The sequence below is a fragment of the Periplaneta americana genome, chromosome 11 (assembly GCF_040183065.1).
Source record: "Periplaneta americana isolate PAMFEO1 chromosome 11, P.americana_PAMFEO1_priV1, whole genome shotgun sequence".
In the NCBI taxonomy this organism is placed as follows: Eukaryota; Metazoa; Arthropoda; class Insecta; order Blattodea; family Blattidae; genus Periplaneta; species Periplaneta americana.
In genome coordinates this window covers 126,672,838-126,693,984 of record NC_091127.1, presented here as the reverse complement: position 1 = coordinate 126,693,984, position 21,147 = coordinate 126,672,838, and the positions used below count along the sequence as shown (strand labels likewise).

The following is a 21,147-nucleotide window of genomic DNA, read 5'->3' as shown; positions in this document are numbered from 1 at the left end:
ACAAAATGTAAGATAAGTATATCAGTAGTTTATAATGAAATTCTGAGCATGTTACTCCTCTTCATTTGAGTCTCACCTCTGTAGAAGTTCACTCACTCATAACCAGGAATGTTTTTAACTAGTGACCGATAATCCTTTAAGAAACAAAGGGATTTACAACTACTGATCGAGAACCATTTAAGAATTAACCTCTTTCTTTCCCTACGAAATTATTCTGTCAGAAGGGATAAAAACTTGGACTAAATTCTTTATCAAAAGTGCAAATAAATCTGAATATAAGAATTAATTTTCCACCAGAAGTGACTTCCTATTTATAAATTGTTAGAAATTTTAAATATTCCTATATAGTAAGTAATAAATTTCGATTATCATAAACCTTGAAGTAATATTAACAACAGTCAGCGCTTGGAATAATTTCGGCACAATGTACTTTCAGGTGTGGTTCTATTTCGTCCTATTTCGAACGTGTTTGACACAACCTGCGTCTAAATGGCAACACCACGAACGTTGCGAAAGAACCATAGACTGTAGATAGTAAGAATCGATTATGATTAGACCTACGAAAATAACTGTATACTATTATGATTTCGAAAATAACCATAGACTACAGAAAGTAAGGAATGATTCTGATTTCGAAAACAACTAGAGACTACAGATAATAAGGGTTGATTCTGATTTCGAAAAAAAACTACATTGACTACAGATAGTAAGAATCGATTCTGATTTAGAAAACAACTATATTTATGTATCTAATCGCCTCTACAGTAAAGCAAATTTAAGTTTAGAAACATAATAACAATCATCCTTTTCTACTCCGTTTTCGCTACTTTCGTACCACAGTATGATCATGTCTCCTAGAGTAACAAAGATGAGACGCGAAGCATCGAGTATGATACTGTTAGAAGGAAGAAATTAGCAATCAACAATTCAAACTACACGACATACACTGTTTTTGGACTTGGGCGCTTCTTCCTGCAGCGTTTAGGCGTCGAGTGATGAATTCCCGATAAGCACGCGATCGTTGAGGGCACGATACTACTAAATGCTTGAAGAATTCTCTGCTGCTGTAATAAAAGCTTTCACGATGATTCTGTTCTTCCGTGTAGAGACGTTTCAAGAGATAATTGTAACATACAAATTCACAAAACAGCACAATCAACATTCATCCGTGGATTTCTAGATAACACTGTTTTTCAAATTGGTACTAAGCATTCCGCCCTGGTACTCATGCGTTCTACTGAATGTAAGAAGCAAACTGCCATCGTAATCCTATGCTTTAAACCACGTATAATTAAATTAAATAACTTATAAAGGATGTTTGGTGATAACACCTACAAATGGAATCACTTAGAACACCCTACGTTCTGCTAGCCTGGCTGGTGAAGAATTTTTGACGTAGGCCTACTGCAGAATAGGCTACATCTATCTTTTTTTATTGAGAGCTCCTTCTGCACTACGACAATTCGGTATATTGTGAGTATTGATCTGCAGGAAAATATATTACAAAGAAGGTCTAGAACACTTACTCAAATATCATCATACCTTAAGGGGCACTAAGACCTAATTTTTGGCTAAAATGGTAAAAAAAATATTTTTAATAACTTAATTGATTACTTTATACACTTATTTAACATTCTGTCCTATATTTAGCCCCCGCTTACTACTTTTAAAGATCTGGCGACCATTTTTAGAATGCCAGACCTACTAAAATTGCGTTTTCTCAAAACTACGTTTTTGGTCAATAATAATGTTCCTAGCGGCTTCACTTGCTAAGATTTGCAAGAATGCTCATCATATTGCAATATTCTGTTAAAACTTTGTTATAATTCCAGCGAACTCTGCCAATATTATTATTTGTATCCAAACATTTGTCGATAGCCCCTCTTTACTTTTTTTTTTTTTTTTCAATTTTTTTCCATTTTGGAGAATTTAGGAAAGTTGTTTCTATACTGCTGGATTGGTTATCTGTCCCAGTTGGTTCAGAGGTGTTTGTAGGTGGTAATTGCAAGAAAGAGATATTTTATTCCTCCGGAATTGTTTTTCAACCGTACCTGCAATATCAAACGGCATACCAGTAGTTTATCAGGAACCACAATGACGTCATCATCAATATCGTCGTTATCGTTGGGAGCATCTGGTGGTAGGGAAATTATAGCCACGGAGATTGAATTAGCTTCATTTTCATCTGTTCCTTTATTCCATATTTGATACAGATATTCTACTGCCTCCTCAGGTGACTGCAAGTTGTTTGCTCTCTTGTTTGAAAAAATCATAGTAGAGAAATAATCTATATTGTCCCAATGTCCTATAGATATGAAACTAAATGTAAACAATTACCTTGAACACTGGTATAAACATCGACTTGATTTCATTTGTAGAGGGTTTTATATATATATATATATATATATATATATATATATATATATATATATATATATATATATATATATATATATATATATATACACACATTTCCAGGCAACAATAATATGGTAGAAAATTTAGAATTATATAAGTAACAGAAATATAAATAAATAAGTCTGCATACCTGTAGATATGATGTAGCCAGTAAGCAGTTACTTCAACCACTGGCGATAAGGTGGGAATAAACCAAGCGATTGTTGAAAATCTTAGACAGAGTGCGTTCAGAAAACATTGCTGAGTTATTTGATATGATAACCTTTGATTGAGAGCAAACGCTCGACATAATATTCGGTTATTAACTGGAATTATGTTTCCATCCTATTCATAGAATAATGGCATTAAATGGTTTAAGTACCAATATATTCTCGAATTTCAAGAGGCCGTTAGAACTGATCTAATTTTTCCAACTTCTGAAACTTCATTTCACATGTAAATTTGTTCAAACAACATATTAAAAGTCCGTCTCGTAAGTCACCTCCTTAGTCAGCTCTATAGTCGTTAATATACATTCCAATCAACTCTTCAATATGCTAGCGAAGTAGCTCGTCAGCCAGAATATCCTTCAATTCCTTATATTATATCCAAGCTAGAATGACATTCAATACTTTATATATGTCTATCAACTCGCTAATATGCCTGTCAATGAACTCGTCGATATGCCTATCGGTTATCTCGTCCATATGCCTAAAATAGTCATCTGTTCAATATGCTTATCAGTCGACTCATCAATATGACTATCAGTGAAGATCTTCAATACACCTCTCAGTTCATGAATATCCCCATCAGTGAACCCTTAATAGGCCTAGGCAGCCAATATGTATGTATAACAGTCAACTCTTCAATATGCCTCTCAGTCAACTAATGAATAAGCCTATCAGTCAGCTACTCAATATGCCTCTCAGTCAATTTGTCAAGATCTCTTCAGTAACCTTGTCAATATGCCTATCAGTCAACTCAACATGTCTATGACCAATTGGTCAATCTGCCTACTAGTCATTTCGGGAATATGTTCATGTTTATCAATTAGTTCACCAATATCAATTCATTAATATACCTATCAGTCAAATCTACAATACATATATTCAGTCAACTCGAAATTATACCTATCAGTTAACTCGACATTATACAGTACATATCAGTCAACTCTACATTATATATACTGTATATTAGTCAACTCAACATGATACCTATCAGTCAACTCGACATTATACGTATTAGTCAACTCGACATTATACCTATCAGTCAACTCGACATATTAGACTATACCTATCAGTCAACTCGACATTATACGTACCGGTACCTATCAGTCAACTGGACATTATACGTATCAGTCATTATATCTATCAATCAAATCGACATTATACATATTAGTCGACTCGCCTTTATACCTATCAGTCAATTCGACATTACAAGTATTAGTCAACTCGATATTGTACGTATTAGTCAACTAGACATTATACGTATTAGCCAACTCGACATTATACCTATCAGTCAACTCTACATGATATCTATCAGTCAACTCAACATTGTACGTATCAATCAACTTGACATTATACGTATCAGTCCACTAGACATTTTATGCCTATTAATCAACTCGATATGTTATACCCATCAGTCAACTTGACATTTTATATCTATCAGTCAACTCGTCAATATGCCTATCAGCCAAATCGACAATATACAAAATAATCAACTCAATAATATGTTCATTAGTTAACTCAATAATACTTTATTTCCATCAGTCAACTCGCCAATATATCTATCAGTCAACTCGACAGTTTACATTTCAGTTAACTCGACAATATATCAGTCAACTCGACAATGAATCAACTCGGCAATATATATCAGTAAGCCAATGTAACCAGATATTAGTCAACTCAACAAAATATTAATATCATTCAACTCATCAATATCCCTATTAGTCAATGTGGCAATACGTCTATCAGTCAAATAATCATTAAACCTATCATTCACCTCGTTAATATGCCTGTAAGTCATCTCATCAATTAGTTTTTCAATATGTCTATCATTCACTTCGTCAACAAATCTTTCGGTCATCTCGTCAAAATTAATTCGTCAATATGGTTTTAGTCAGTTTGTCAATATACCTGTCAGATTTCAATATGTTTTCCAGTCACCTCTTCATTATGTCTATCAGTCAGTCCGTTAATATGTCTGTCTGTCATCTCGTCATTATGCTTATCAGACAGCTCCTCAATATTCTACTAGCTTGTCAATATTTCTATCAGTCAGTTCCTCAATATATCTGTCTGTCATCTCGTCACTATGCTTCTCAGTCAGTTCCTCTATATGTCTACCAACTCGTCAATATTTCTATCAGTCAGTTCGTCAATATGTCTGTCTGTCATCTCGTCATTATGCTTATCAGACAGCTCCTCAATATTCTACTAGCTCGTCAATATTTCTATCAGTCAGTTCGTCAATATGTCTGTCTGTCATCTCGTCACTATTCTTATCAGTCAGCTCCTCTATATGTCTACCAACTCGTCAATATTTCTATCAGTCAGTTCGTCAATGTCTGTCTGTCATCTCGTCATTATGCTTATCAAACAGCTCCTCAATATTCTACTAGCTCGTCAATATTTTTATCAGTTAGTTCGTCAATATGTCTATCGATCACCTCGTCACTATGCTTATCAGTCAGCTCCTCTATATGTCTACCAGTTCGTCAATATTTCTATCAATCAGCTCGTCATTATGTCTGTCGATCACCTCGTCACTATGCTTATCAGTCTGCTCCTCTATATGTCTACCAACTCGTCAATATTTCTACGAGTTAGCTCGTCAGTATGTCTGTCGTCAACTCGTCACTATGCCAATCAGTCAGTTCCTCGATATATCTATCAGTCACTTCGTCAATATGTTTGTCTTCATCTCTTCAATATCCCTATTATTTTTTTTTTATTGGTTCTATCAATTAGCTCGTCGATATGCATCAGTCAGTTCACCCGATATTCCATCATTCAGCTCGTTAATCGGCCATTACTTATTCCTGTTAGTAGTCTACATTTTACGGACATAGTACGTTTTGAAATACAACCTTTTCGAGTAAGTGAAAATCTGTACCGTTTAGCAGATACCATAAAGAGGAGGAACGCATTCAGGCACCGTGGCATTGAATATGCAATCTGGAGAAAGAAAAGAATCGGAAGATTGCGTGCGATGAAGCGCTCGCAATAACAACAGTTTAGTCAAGGCAGCTGCTCACGCGAGCGCCACATAAAACTCCCCGGCACGTGGGTCGCCACATTCCACTCTAATTACTACTCGCCTTGTTACTCCATTTAATGAAGATTAATCTACTGTTGAGGTTATTTACTATTCGTGAAGAGCTGGACTTACATTCAACTGCGAATCAGTGGTTCCGTATTAGACTATCAATCTAATACATCCGAGTTCAAGAGTTTTTATTTCCCACGTGCCTGACCTGTGTGTTTCGCCTAACTTTCAGTATTAGATATGTTCCTCTCTACAATATTAATCTATGGTTGACAAAGTGGCTGCGTGGCAATTTCTTCCTCGAATTAATCCATTTGTCTTCGTCTAGGGTCTATATTTACTATATTAATATTTAATACACTCTAGAGTTTTTGTAGTTTTCGGTGATCTTTCAAAAAAGAATTACTTTTAGACTATATCAATTATTACTAAAATTATGAGCAGAGATCAGAGGCTATTTGAAGCTTTGGCTACTCTAGTCTATAAAGCTCATACCGCCCTTTGCCTGAAGTAATCACGTAATCTAAATTCAAATTCGTCTTGGAAACTACGAAAACTTAAAAGTGAATAATTTATAACTATGTTTTACTAATTTAAAATACAGCATTGATGAGAGAGAAAAATCCAGAAAGGATAGCTGCCCTTGAAAAAGGGGTACAGAGCGGTAACACCACCTAAATTAATTGTAGATCAACAATATCTTCTTTTTGATTTTATTTTTAATTTAATTTCATTTTATTTTATTTATTTTATTTTTGGGTGGAGGGCAGCTATCCTTGACAGGAATAATTTATTTTTCATATATAGAGCTGTACAGATGGTTATTTATTAACAAGGAATGTTTTAAATCAGTGGTCGTCAACACTCGCTGAAATGTGCAAAGGGTACGCGGTGCCGTCCCGTGTGCACCGTCATGCAGCAGGGAGAGATAGAGAGCATACCCGCTAGCAGCTACGGAGTGCACCATGGTGCACTGCGTTTTCTGCGGGTAAGAGAGTGTGCTCTGTGCTGACGACCACTGTTTTAAATCATTAATGGCTATATCTTGAAGTTCCAAAAGATCAATATGGAAGCGATGAAAGACATTTCTACAAAATCTGGAGATAGTGCCCCTTGCACCAAAGAGCAAGCCAATTACTTCCCAGCGACAAACGGGTATATGGTATTTCTCTTCCAGATAAGTACAACAGGGTTCATAATGTCTATTCTTTTCGGAATCTACTTCTTATGGTTGTAATTCAGTTCCCTCATATCTGATATTCGGATCGATTATGAAGCCAATTTTTTATTGTTATCAATTGCTATGATGTCGGCGCGTTTGATGGAGCCAGTGAGGAAATACAATGTAGTTCTTCATAAACATCAAACTTTCCAGACTTCTTGAGACATTCATCAATTCGGATTCTAACCCAGTATGTCGATAGTAAATGGATAAATAATCTTGTTTTTAAAGTTGTTTGATGTCATCGGTAGGTAAAATAAAATAACTGGTCCTTTTTATTTCGGCAAGAAATGTTTTTAAACATTATGAGGATAAACATACATTGCTGTGCATAATAAGTAATAAACTACCACCATAAGACATACTCGTACATGTGTAGATCTACCTTACTTATGGCTTTTAAGGAACCCGGAGGTTCATTATCCCCCTCATATAAGTCCGCGGCCTCTATCCTGAGCAAGATTAATCCAGTCCCTACCATAATATCTCACCTCCCTCAAATCCATTTTAATATTACCCTCTCATTTAGGTGTTGGCCTCCCCAAAGATCTTTTCCCCTCAGGTCTTCCAAGTAGCACTCTATAGGCCTATGCATTTGTCGATTCACCAATACGTGCTACATGCCCTGCCCATCTCAAACGTCTGGATTTAATGTTCCTAATTATGTTAGGTGAAGAATACAATGCGTGCAGTTCTGCGTTGTGTAACTTTCTCCATTCTCCTATAACTTCATCCCTCTTAGCTCCAAATATTTTCCTAAGCACTTTATTCTCGAATACCGTTAACCTCTGTTCATGTCTCAAAGTGAGAATCCAAGTTTCAAAACCATACGGAACAACGGATACCATACTGTAAATGTTTTATAAATTCTAACTTTCAGCTTTTTTGAGAGCAGACTGGATGATGCCTTTTAAATACACCACAATAAATTGTTTTGTTGCTATAAACAGAGTTTTAATGCACTTTCTACTTTCTTTTATGTTATTTAAGTTAATCCGGACTTTCGTTAAACCGGTCAACTTATTTCCCCAATTAGTCCGGATTAACGAGGTTTTACTGTAGGCCACATGGTTCATTGGAAATGGCGAATATTTTCACAGGGAATGATAATGATAAGGTGATGATAGTGAATTTATAAAATGATGGCAGGGAAATAGGTTTCATTGAGAAACCTTACAACATAACCTCAATTGTCTTCCACAAATAAAAGTTGAATTCGTCGTGTTCTGAACTCCAGCGTAGAACACTGTTGCACGGATGTGAAAGCTGGATACTTACAAAAAAACAAATCAAAGAATTGTTAATATCTGTGGTGATATTTCTCAGATCAGTAACAGGTTGTACGTTGAGAGATCAAAAACGGGAAATAAAAAAAGAGGAGTTCGAGAAAAACCTGGTAAATTAAACCTGTTCGAACAAATAGCACATTATTACACAAGAGGTTTAGATGGAAAGAACAAGTAGGAAGAGTGAGAGAAACAAGAGCTTCGAAAATTATAGAAGAGCACGGACCAAGAGGAAGAAATATGGATAGCCCAAGGAAAAGATGGAAGAATCAACACGTGTGAAAACGGAGCAAACCAACCTTGGTTCATACTACGAGACTTACGGTTTGAAATAAATAAATAAATAAATAAATAAATAAATAAATAAATAAATAAATAAATAAATAAATAAATAAATAAATAAATAGGGTAAATTAGGGTCTGTTGGACAGTCGGGCATGTTGGACACTTTGTACTTTAACATGTTACCTCGCCACTTGTGGGCACCACATTCTGCTAGAAGTCAATGACGGAAGTAGCCCCACTCGTGGCTACTTCCATCATTGACTTCTAGCAGAATGTGGTGCCCACAAGTGGCGAGATAACACGTTAAAGTACAAAGTGTTCAATATGCCCGACTGTCCAACAGATCCTAATTTACTCTATAGTGAATGGGTGAACGGGTGAGTGAGTGAGTGAGTGAGTGAGTGAGTGAGTGAGTGAGTGAGTGAGTGAGTGAGTGAGTGAGTGAATCATTGTGAAAATAAGGGAACATTTGAATATAATTCTTACAAGAGTCGGATGGAACTGGACACAGGGACCAATTCTTAAAGTTAATGATGGCGATTGTCTTTATTACTTCCAATATAGCCGTCCTATTTTTCGTATTTAGCTAGATCCTTCACAATTCATATAGCCTAGGCTAATATTTCTATGGAGAAACCGAAATGGGGGAGACAGGTTTGAATTTCACCTCTCATTATTCCATCATTCATCCATTCCTCCATAATGTCTTTCAGTCAAGCCACCAGCATATCTCAGGCAATAGAGAGTTTGCCTGCTGATCCGGTGCCGCGCTCAGGCCTGGGTTCGAATCTCACTTCAGCTGATTAACTGGTTGTGTTTTTCCTAGGTTTTCCCAAACTTTAATTCGAATGTCAATCGCTATCACCAATTCCATCGACACTAAATGATCTCATAACTGGCGCAGCTTCGATAATAACCGATTAATAAACTCAAAATTTCCCCCTAAATTTTCGTAGCATCTGTAGTATAAATAAAAGTAACAAAAATAACGAACAAGTTACCTCTGCTATCCTAGGACGTGGGACGTGGGCTACGGTTTGGTCACCAGAGATTGATGTAGCGATGAAACGCAACCTATTTCGACGCTACTGCGAACAATGGCGGCCGCGATAGACGGCGGCGGCGAGCGTCTCTGTTTAGGCTGCTGATAAGGCTTTAATTGTGAGGTGTCGTCTGCCGTGAAATAGAGTTACTGCACACATCTTCACCGCGCGCAGTTGGAGCACAGGCCCGAGTCTGCCGAAGTAGCGAGAAGAGATAGCTACCGACTCTGGCAGAAGCGTTGCCTAGGTTACCAGCACACCATGTAATAGAGACTATTTCGTCTACAAAACTTGGTTTTATATGCTTCTAAAATAGTGGCTTGGATCATCTTTTTATTTATTAATTTATTTACTTACTAGCCGTACCCGTGCGCTCCGCTGCACCTGTTAGAAATAAATATAAAGTAATTACATAATTAAAATAGGACGTTTGATCCAGGGAACAACTTTTACAACAGCGCAAGATAATCTGCTTCGCTCATTACCCAATTTTTTTTGCATTGCATTTATTGCATATATATGTTTTATGTATTTTAACACGATTCAATTGAGCATAGTTAAAATTTGAATTATAAAATAATGGATTGCTAAGCTAACGTACTATTACTGCATACTAAATCAATACACTCTCGTTGTTCGTTAATTCTCTGAGATTAAAATGAGTGTACATAAATATTATTTTAAGAAATACAGCCTATCAAATTTTCTGTGCATAAGACGCTATTTTAATCTTACCTGTCCTCGATTTACTCAGACGTTACTGTGATAACATTATAGCATTATATCCATCTAGAGAAACTACACTTTCCAATGGTGAAATAATAATTAATTATACAAATCGGTTAATTTAGCTTCCGATATTACTTCATAAAAACACAAATATTCTCTGTAGGCTATGTTTAATAGCTTTCGATTGTTGATGTCTAAGGCCCCTGTTTCGATTGTTGTTGTCCAAGGCCCCTTATAGACGAAGTCATTTGTTCTTAATTCATTGCACCGTCTCAGATGGCGTTATTTTAATTTTAAAACTCATTTATCTCATTAAATATCAGTGCTATCAAAATTTTGTAAACAATAAAACTTATCGGAAATCATTTTTAAAGAAACTTTTGTTATGTAACATTTTTCACAAAAATCAATAATAAGCGAGATATGTCGATTTATATAATTCAGTCCCCCTTACAACCCCCCTTTTAAATAAAGTATTTTCAATGCCATATAGCCTAAAATCTAAGTTACAACGAACTTAATTTATATTCCAATTTTCATATAAATCGGTTCAGCCATTATCACGTGAAAAGGTAACAAACATACAGACAGACATACAAACAAAAATTTCAAAAATGCGATTTTCGGTTTCAGGGTTGTTAATTATATATGTTAGGACCAATTATTTTTGGCAAATCGAAAATTACCAGAAAAATTTCGGCTACAGATTTATTATTAGCATAGATTTCCTTATTTACTTACTTATTTACGTATTTATTTATTTATTTATTTATTTATTTATTTATTTATTTATTTATTTATTTATTTATTTATTTATTTATTTATTTATTTTGCTAATAATTGTAACATAAAGTATAATAAAAACAGAAAAAAAACTTTAGCTCGCCCCTGAAAGAGTAGAACTCTTGCTCAGGGGCGGATTCCTGAATTGAAATTAAGAAGTATATAATAGTCTACAATTTGTTTTATGTCTATTACGCAATAAAAATATATAAATTTAAATTGACAATTTTTCATTATTTATAAAATCCATACATAACTTTTTAAATTTAATACTAGAAATATTAGAATTGACGAGGTTAGAATATTTAAATATAAATTTGTGACCTAAATTGCTACTATGATTAAATACTGTAGCAGTGTTGCATTTTGGTTCAAACAATCTCAAAGAACTCATACGCTTTGTTTCATAACTATGACAACATATTCAAAATTATTCCGATTTTTATGTGCTTATGAATTTTATTAATACAATATAATAAATTTGTCTTATTTTAAGAACAAGTCTAAAAATAATTTTTGAGGTGGAAACTCAATAGGTTTATGAAGACATATTTTAATTATTTTCTTCCGTAATAAATATAAAGTAGATTCAAATTGGTTTTAAATAAGCTTCCCCCACCATATAATTCCATACATAATTACCGATTGAAATAAAGTCAAGTATAGACCTTTAGACTTCATCGTTATCAAAGCGTGTTATTCGTGTTTGAGATATAGGACATATAGAAAACAATGTTTCGAAATTTGAATCTATTTTTATTTTTATGTTAAAAAAGGGGAAAGAGAAAAGAAATCCTGTTCATTGGTGGCCATTCTTCTCTGAATTGCACCATAATTTAGTAGTGCTTGTCATGATTCTCACTGAACCTAAAATTCCCAGCTTCAAATTTATGCGAGGGCATAAAATCCTCAGCACGCCTTATTTTGGAAGGAAAGTAAAGCGAGGGACCTTAGATTAATTCCGCGCAAAAGAACATTGTGTCATCCATAATGCTCATCGTTATATCCGATCACCCCCAACTAAGAAACTGAATTGTTCGCTTTTTCTAGTAATAGATTTCAGAAAATTTTAAGTAACCACATATGACAGCGTTGGAAACCATCTAGCTGTAAAATAGCACGGTAAGTATTCATGGCATTGATAAATGGGTATACTACGAGGGTGGACCCAAAAGTAACCGGAACCGAACTGTTGCGCGCGCAAGCTTTGTAGTTACGAGTTGTGCTATTAGGTGGTGTTAGTTTGAGATCTCCCGCGACCGTGAGTGAATGGCGTCAGTCTGAGTTAAGTGGTTTGTTTATGGTGCTGTGTTGTTTGCGTTCCTGTTTCAACCGTTTGGCGATTAGTGAGATGGCCGACCACAAGGAACAAAGAGTGTGTGTGAAATTTTGTTTTCTGTTAGGAAGAACTGCATCCGAGATCGTTGGGATGCTTCAGAAAGCCTTTAATGATGGTTTTCCCGTTTCAAATCTGGCAAATGTCAACGGAAGACATGCCACGCCCCGGGAGTCCTTCGACAGGAAGAAATGACGAAAACATTGCCAAAATCAAACGTGCAATTGATGAAGATCGTCGAAAGACCATTGACGAAGTTTCTGAGGAAACGAACTGTCATGGAGCACGGTCCAGCGAATTTTAACCGAAGATTTGCATATGAGACGGGTGTCTGCAAAATTTGTTCCTCGCTTGGTCACAGATGACCAAAGAGAAAACCGCGTGAGAGTTTGCCGCGACTTGAAGAGTGAAGTGCAGAACGATCCAAATTTTCTTAAAAGAACTGTGACTGGGGATGAGTCTTGGTGATATGGGTACGATCCAGAATCAAAGCAATTAGGCTTATATGCTACTTTTGGCAGTCTGGTGTCTGTCATTCTATGTACATGTTGTAATCAATTTTCACGACAGTCTTCTATTTTATCATTTATGACCTAGAAGTTTAATTCTCGCCTTACATCCCCGTTTTGTCTATCAAGTCTAACCTAATACATCCCTTTGTGCTTCTTATGAGTCTCATTTATACACTCTGTATTTTACTTTGATTTTTTGTGTTAATATCCATGTTTAAAGACCGTACTGTAGAGCGGGTACAGACACTGTTTTATACAATTACTGCAAATATCTCAATTCACTCCCTTTTCACGATGTTAATTCGGATGCGAATTCCAGTGAGTTCAAGTGAAATTTGTAGTGCATAAAGACGGCGTATGGTTGTAGGCTATAGCTGGGTACTTCCGTTTCTCTTACAGGCATTCCACTATGGCTCCATTTATCATCTTCATTATCATCATGCGATGCTATGAAGTTCTAATTCAATTAGGCATGAGAAGATAATCCTAAGCGACGGCAAAAAGAACTACAGCTTCGACGCGGCACTCCTAGGTGAGGACGTCTGGGTGAATGACGCAGAGTCAAGTATTCGTCAATAAAAAGAAAAAAAAAACTTGACAACTCGTTCGACTAGCTGGGTCTGACTATTTGTAAGAGCTCCAATACGTGGGATTCGTTTTCGTCTGCTCCGTCCTATTCAACTGAAGAAGAATATGGACCGAAATTTTCAAATGTCGTGTGGTATTTAATCAATAATGAAACAAAATAAAATCTAAAAGTCTTCTTTCATCATTTAAATAAATTTACAAACAGTACTACTGGTGACTGCTTGAGAAGTCAGTACTGTGGAATAGCGGCTTATATGGGTGCAGAATAAAGCTCAGTGGGGAATTTTGGTTGCAAGAGAAAGTAAAAAGAAATTTTCACGTTTAATAGGCCTAATAGGAAAAGGAAAGGAATTTAATTCACAGAGGAAACAACACGAGCAAATAAAACCGTCTAAATGTATAAAGAAACAGTAATTTCGCAGGAGGGATTAGTTTCTTTCTTTGAAGTAGATTTTCTTTGTTGGCTTGTAGAAAATAAAATCACTTTTAACATACCTAAGCATCCCATACTATTTTTAGACAGGTGTTCAGTATTTATAAATAAATAGGTAATTAAAAATCTTTTATGTACATACTTATATTATTATTTATTATACATTACATTATACTTCAATTTGCTAGCTCTGATACCTGTCGGCAATTTTATGAACTGCCATTTATAGTATTGATCGACATGACAGGCGTGGCATTGGATGCCATCTGGCTACACATTTATGAAACATTATGGCTGGAGTGCTAACTTACATTCAAAAATGATTTCTGAAAGTGAACCGGAAGAAATAAAAGAAACAGCTGCAGAGTAACATTGAAATTATTACCAGAAGAAGCAGTCACCGGCATGGCTCGGTCGACTAAGGCGCTAGCCTGCCGATCTGGAGTTGTGCTCGGGCGCGGGTTCAATTTCCACTTGAGCTGATTACCTGGTTGGGTTTTTTCCGAGGTTTCACCAACCGTAAGGAAAATGTCAGATAATCTATGGCGAATTCTCTGCCTCATGACGTCAAATATCATCTCGCTATTACCAATCCCATCGTCGCTAAATAACCTCGTAGTTGATACAGCGTCGTTAAGTAACCAAGTAAAGTTACTAGAAGAATAAAAACCAAGGAAGCAATATATTATAATATATGATATAATATTGACTTGGATTGAATTTACATGGGGGCTGTGGCAGCCCTAAAACTGCGACCAAAAATATAAGCTATATTGCGTTTCTCCGTCACAATATCCCATCAGTCCAGTAGTTTAATATTCTTAGTGGATCAAACTGCGGACTGGGATAGCTAATAAGTCTTCAAACATTGAAAATTATCACATAACAGATGAGCTATAGGCTCAGCTTCTGCAGACGAGTACAAACTAGATTGATGTTATGTTCCATCTTGTATATGTCTTTCTTAGGGGTGCAGTGTCCTGTAAGGATACATACTCCCAAAGAAAGCTTTTTCTCGCTCAATTTTAACATATCACTTGATTTGTTTTTATCAAAGTCCCTTATGAGATCCTTTGAGTGTCTGCAATCCTCATTTGAGTTCCATTAACTTTTGTGTTTCTTGAGAGCCCAGTCCCCGATAACCTGCTTACTTGGTCTTGAAGATAGTCCCAGCACAGATTTAGTCCTTCGAATGGAATCGCAATCCCCTATTTGCAAGCCTCATATACGCTCTCTCATTACCTAGAATCCTTAGTTGGAACTGAAATATATTCAGCTAGTATCATGAGGTCCTCCGCTGTGGAGTAACGGTTACCTTGCCTGACAGTGGCTGGGTGCAGTTACCTGGTTGAGTTTTTCCGGGGTTTTCCCTCAACCCATTAAGAGCAAATGCTGGATAACTTTCGGCACTGGACCCCGGACTCATTTCGTTGTCATTAGTACCTTCATAGAAGTTGATAAAGCGTCGTAAAATAACCTACTAAACAAAAAGTATCACGAGCAGACAGTGGATTTTCGATCCCGATACTGAACGTTAGGTGCACGTCAGTTGCAGGGAAGACAATGAACTCGTTGCTACGCTCCCTTCATATGACACGGCACGCAACGCACAGAAACTCCGCTGCCTGATCATGAGGTAGTATTCTGAGAACAATTTTGACGTAAAAAAGGTGACTTCAAGTGCTTATGATATATTATACAACAGAATTATAGAATGGTGCAAGACAAACTTTTTTTAAAGTAAATAAGTAGCGAAAAGATTCTTTCCAGCTATCAACATGATGCTTTAAATCCTAATTTACTTCTCTTAAATTTTGGCAAGTGTTTTAACAGTAGTTAATATTAAGGTTATGAATAAAAGAGATTTTTGAAGCAGTTTATTTAATTTTTTAACATTTATTAATCAAAAAGCAATCATTTTAAAATGGACCTAGCACAGTTCCGAACCGCTTTATTGATCGGTTGCGATTTTTGGGTGTGACATCTACTGGGGAGTAATTGACACTCTGCGCAAACTGGTGAAAGTCAGTGCTAAAATCACTTTCGCACTAATGTTAAAAGTACTTTTCGCACGCTACCGTATAATAATTATTATACTCAAATTGTAACACGTTAAAAGTTCTGCTTTTAGGAATGGGTGTCTAAAAATGTCTCAGCAATACTTCAATACTCGACATATACAGGGACATCATTTTATTTTTACTAACATTTTAAATATTAACCTGTCTATACCTTTAGAGAACCGGAAAAACCGCTTGCTCCCCCCTCCAAGACTGGAGTTCGATGATACTGGCGTAAAACACAAATCACTCTACTAGGTATAGGATGGAAGAAAAGTAGTTCATCCATTTATGTAAACTAGGAAATATCGCGATTTTGAGTTTGATAATTTTCATTAGGTTTTTCTTTAATCAAAGTACAGTACTGTATTAAGAATAAGTGTTTTTACTCACGAAGTGAGTTATCCATGCGAACGTATTCATTATGCAGTGTATACTGTCTACAGCACATTAGCGTACAATATAGAGAAAGAAGTTAAATTGAAAAATAATCATAATATGAATATTTAAACACAATTTTGAAAATGGTGGCCGTTCATTTCGATACAGGCTTCAGTTCTTTTGTGCATATTATCGCACTATAGACTATTCCATCTAATTCCAATTGCCAGTTTCGTCCTTCGTACTAGTAACTCATGTTGAAATAATTCTGTACCTACTCTACGTACTGTGAATTCAATCTTCACTTCTGCCCGACCCGAAAATATAAAATTACTCAGACATACTATCTATTGTCCATCCAAGTGATTATGCCGCAGGATTGTAGAAAGGGAGGAAATCACGTGACAGTTAATTACTTAACGAGGTCCTTTTATTTAAGTTAAATTAAACAGCTGTATATTATTACGTAAACGTCCAATTCCTAAGAGAAATTAATGTTTTCAGAAAAGAGATAAGACAGCCCAGCTTTTACAGAGGGACGAGCAGAAGCAGGTGGGGGAAATCGGGATGCGACGTAGGCAAACGGACAGTACCTGTGCGAAAATATGATTCAATATTGAAAGCTCTTTCGTCACTGGAAAACGCGAACATATTTCTGGAACGTACTATACTCTGTACTGCTTACTATCTGCGGTCTTGGTTCTGTGTGGAGTTGGAACTTCCTTAGTAGAAGGGGTGGGAGTGAAGTACATTCAAAAACTCAGGTACAATAAAAATTGAAGTAAAAATAAAATGATGTCCCTGTATAAGAATCATGGTCCTGGCTGAGAGGATTACACGTAAAATCTGTCGGCTATTTTTCACCTACGTCAGAATTCCACTCTTCCAGCCAACATCCTCTTCAGACATCACATCAATAATATTCAATCAATTCTAAAGGCGTCACCTTGTCGCCTCAACCATGTATGTTATTCTGATTCCATGGTTGATTTGACTACGGCCAGTAACATGATGGTTTTCCGATACCTTCCACATTGCAGCTTTAATGTCATTGAAGTCTTTCCGACTCTGCCAGTTATTGTCAAGTCACAGTCCATTTGAGTCGCCTAGAATCAAACTGCCTTTACCCAAAAATCCGATTTTTTATAAAATACAAAAAAAAATTAGTGCAGTTAGACTCCAAGAGGTCATTTTACTACTAAAGTTAAGGCAGATAAATTGCAATTTTACTCCAAACGAGCAGTTTATCACGTTCCCTGCAAAATTCTGCACTGAAACATATCTTAATCCCATATTTCATAATTTGGAGAAAGTGCAGTTTGATTCTAGGCAACCCATTTGAATAACTTTTATCCCCTGCAACATGGTGATAATAATATCGTTTTACTCAATATCAGGAAGTAAGACTCGTTCATCTTTTTTGAAGTTGGAATTAGGGTAATTAGGAGAACGTAATCTCATATCTTAGGAGTGATACCCACGCTATCAGATTAGCAGAGTCCAGAAAGATAGCAGTAAGTAACGATAACTGGCTTAGGAATAAGCAAGTAATCAAGAAAACAACATTCTAGAGTAAATTCATTATAGTTTGCTAAATGTTAATGCAGTGTTGGGCCTATCATTTAATATAAATCCTATACGAATCGAATGAGTCCTATAGTATTTCTCTCCCACTCAAAATTAATCAAACTAACCGTTATTAGTGAATAAATTAAATTTGTGATTTTGCAAATTGGCTCTTGTTTGCTATAAAGTCCCTTCACAGTGTTTCAAATACAAACCATTCTATTAAAAATTCTTAGGGACTCTTTACATATCATCCAATATCATTTATATTTTCAAAAACGATAATCTTGTCAATATGACATTTTGGCATCAAATGAATCCCAAATTCAAAATTTACTAGTTTCTTTTATTCAACTAACGACTTAAAAAAGAAGCATAACTGCGGTGTATTCGGGATCTTTGTGGTCACCCTCACTGGAGGGATGATGATTTAATCAAATACGTATTACTCCTATGGCCGGTTTCACCAAGCTTCTTTAAATCAGCACAAACGATTTGTCAACAAACGTATCGTTTAATTGTAACGAGATTTTTAAAAGTTGACTGTTTCACCAAACCTCATATCTTTAAAATTAACATGCGTTTACTAACGTGGGAATTTTGTACTTGTATCTTGCATGTTTTATTTATCATACGACCATGACTTCGAAATCCCGAATGTCACTGGTAGCATATGATCACGGCTGACTTTGTTTGGCATGAGGAAACAATCATAGGCAAACGGGTAAGAGGCAGTAATTTTAAAAACATCTAAAAGTTCTTAGTTCTTGATATTCTTCCCTAATACAGTATGTTGTCATATCGTAATTAGAAACAAAAAGACAGATGCTTAACTTGTTCACGATAGTAGAACGATGTTTAACTTCAGTTTTTATTTCATCTTTTAACCAGCTAAGATACTCTGTTTTCTCCACATGTATTTCAGACTGGCTAGATACAAGATCTGGATTGGACTGGGGTGAAAGACAAAATTAGTCTGGGCTAACGATCTGGATTGAATTGAACTGACGAACTGGATTGGACTGAAGTAACGAACCAACTAAAATAGTGATGGATTTGATTGGACTGAAATGAGGTCATTTTAATGGACTTGAGGGACCTGATTATCGAGAGATACGATTGGACTGGATTGGAGACATAATTGGTCTAGAGAGAGGATCTTTTTGGGATTTGAGTGAAGACATTATAGGATTTTAGTGTGGGATTTAATTGGACGGAATTCAAAGACTTCAATGAACTGAAGTAATGAAAATAATTAAACTTGAATAAGGTCATAATTGGACTGGAGTGAAGGACTTGTTTTTCTGCATCTGTTGCTGAAGTGCTTCCATCCAGGCGGCAGGATTCGATTGCCGGTCAAGCTGTGATGGAATTTTTGGTAGACAAAGGAGACGTTGCAGAGGGTTTTCCTCGGAGTACTCCCATTCGCCTCTATCACCTCACCAATACTTTTCATCTTCCTTCATCCGAAATGATTAAAACTGGTCTGAGGTAAAGTATTGGGAGAGTAAGCTCTTCCGATGCTGCCTTGTAGATCCGGACCCTGGGGATTATCAGATACTCGTGTGGGGACGGCAGCGCTGAGACAGGTTATTCCAACCTTCAGAATCGGATTCACGAATGCCACCCAGGCGTCCTGGCTTGGACAATGATCGCAATGAAGGACTTTTTAGGAAAGGAATAAGGGATGATTTACTTGACTGACGAACTCAATTCTAGTAAATCACGGTATTGAATTAACTGGACTGAGAAACTGGATTCGACTGGACTAGTGGAGACAATTGGACATTATTTACCGGACTTATTCTAACATCCATCGCATTCAGTATTTAATTTAAAAAAAACTTGAGGTTGAAAATCATCAAATTTGGTTCCCACAGGGGAAATTATATTCTCTTATCTTTCTTTATGTGTGATATGCTATTTTGAATCCAAGTCACTGTTAAAAAAACATTCTTCGAATTATTATACGTTTCAAAATTTTCTTACCCACTCCCTTCGGAGGGAGGGAATAACGTGTAGAGTATCTGAACTGCTTTGGTGTTATGCAGACAGCAAGGAGGAGAATAAAAGATTTAAATAGCGACTAAGATGGAATTGAACACTCTGAATGGAAAGTGGAATTTGACTCACTCTTGCTATGAAGAAGGGCGCTTCCCCATGGGGCGTCTCGACGCGGCAGCAGCTAGACAATGACGTATTGTGTCCTCGTCGCCGCAGATACGCCCATACCCGCTGTCCACCTCTGCTCAGGTATCTGCAAGCAAATAACACTGCAATGTAAAACGGCTTCAATCCGATCCCCATTGTCTGCAGGAACAAAAGAAATTATGTTCATTCAGGAATATATATATATATATATATATATATATATATATATATATATATATATATATATGATCTTTTCACATTAGTGATGAAAGGTGAAAGCTGATACGAATAAGCGAAGATATGAGGAATTAAGGGAGATCTGAAAGAAAAACGAAAGAATGAAAAAATAAAACAGGAAAATGGGAACAAAGAGGAGGAAAGAAGTAACAAAAGAAAGAGATGAAAATAAATAAAAAGAGAAGAAAAAAGAAGGGAATTATATGAATAAATAAGGAAAGCAGCAGTAGTATAGTGGGAAGCTTACGAGAAAGTCTCTGCGAGGTGTATTTTAATTAGGTGCGTTGCGGGGCGGTATTGATGAATGTAGCTCCGCTCTTCCTAGAACTGACCAGAGATAAGATAAGTTGTTATGAGTATGACCCTTATGACACTAAACAGATGACATCACTGTCAGCACATGATATTTAATTATACAGTGGCTGAAAATATCAGATAGTTTAAGATTAGCTCTATGTGCGTGTGTTGTGTAAGTTGAAATTGTTTAAAAGTTGATCGAAAGTTTTCACATTGGTTAGTTACTGTAATGTAGTTAATAGTGTGTCATTTGTCGTTTTCTGCGAGCAAGAGTGGCGTTACGCTGGATGTTGCCTGCATGTAGGATTGACATTACTCCACATTCCTGCCAGGGCTGATCTCGTGAGCTCGTAGTTGTACATACATTAAAGCTGTGGCGATTCCTCCATGAAGGATATGAGGATGATCCTACAGTTTAATTTCGTGTCTCTGAGGACAGAAAACATTTTAATTACAGATTTTAATTTTCAATGCGTCCCGACGTAATAATTTCCTTTAAGCTTCCATTTTCTTTCGTGAGTTGTCGTCACTGCACAGCGCAGAAATAATTTCCGAGGAACTATCCAAATATCTT

General features: G+C 36.2%; 1 protein-coding gene across 1 annotated transcript in view; it reads right to left on the bottom strand.

The window, feature by feature from the left end:
* LOC138709329 (uncharacterized) overlaps positions 1–21,147 on the bottom strand; it is a 619,328-nt gene that overhangs the window by 248,628 nt on the left and 349,553 nt on the right. Inside the window, exon 2 of the mRNA XM_069840022.1 lies at positions 20,022–20,145. The gene's annotated coding sequence lies outside the window, so the exon portion shown is untranslated. The remainder of the gene's footprint in view (positions 1–20,021; positions 20,146–21,147) is intronic.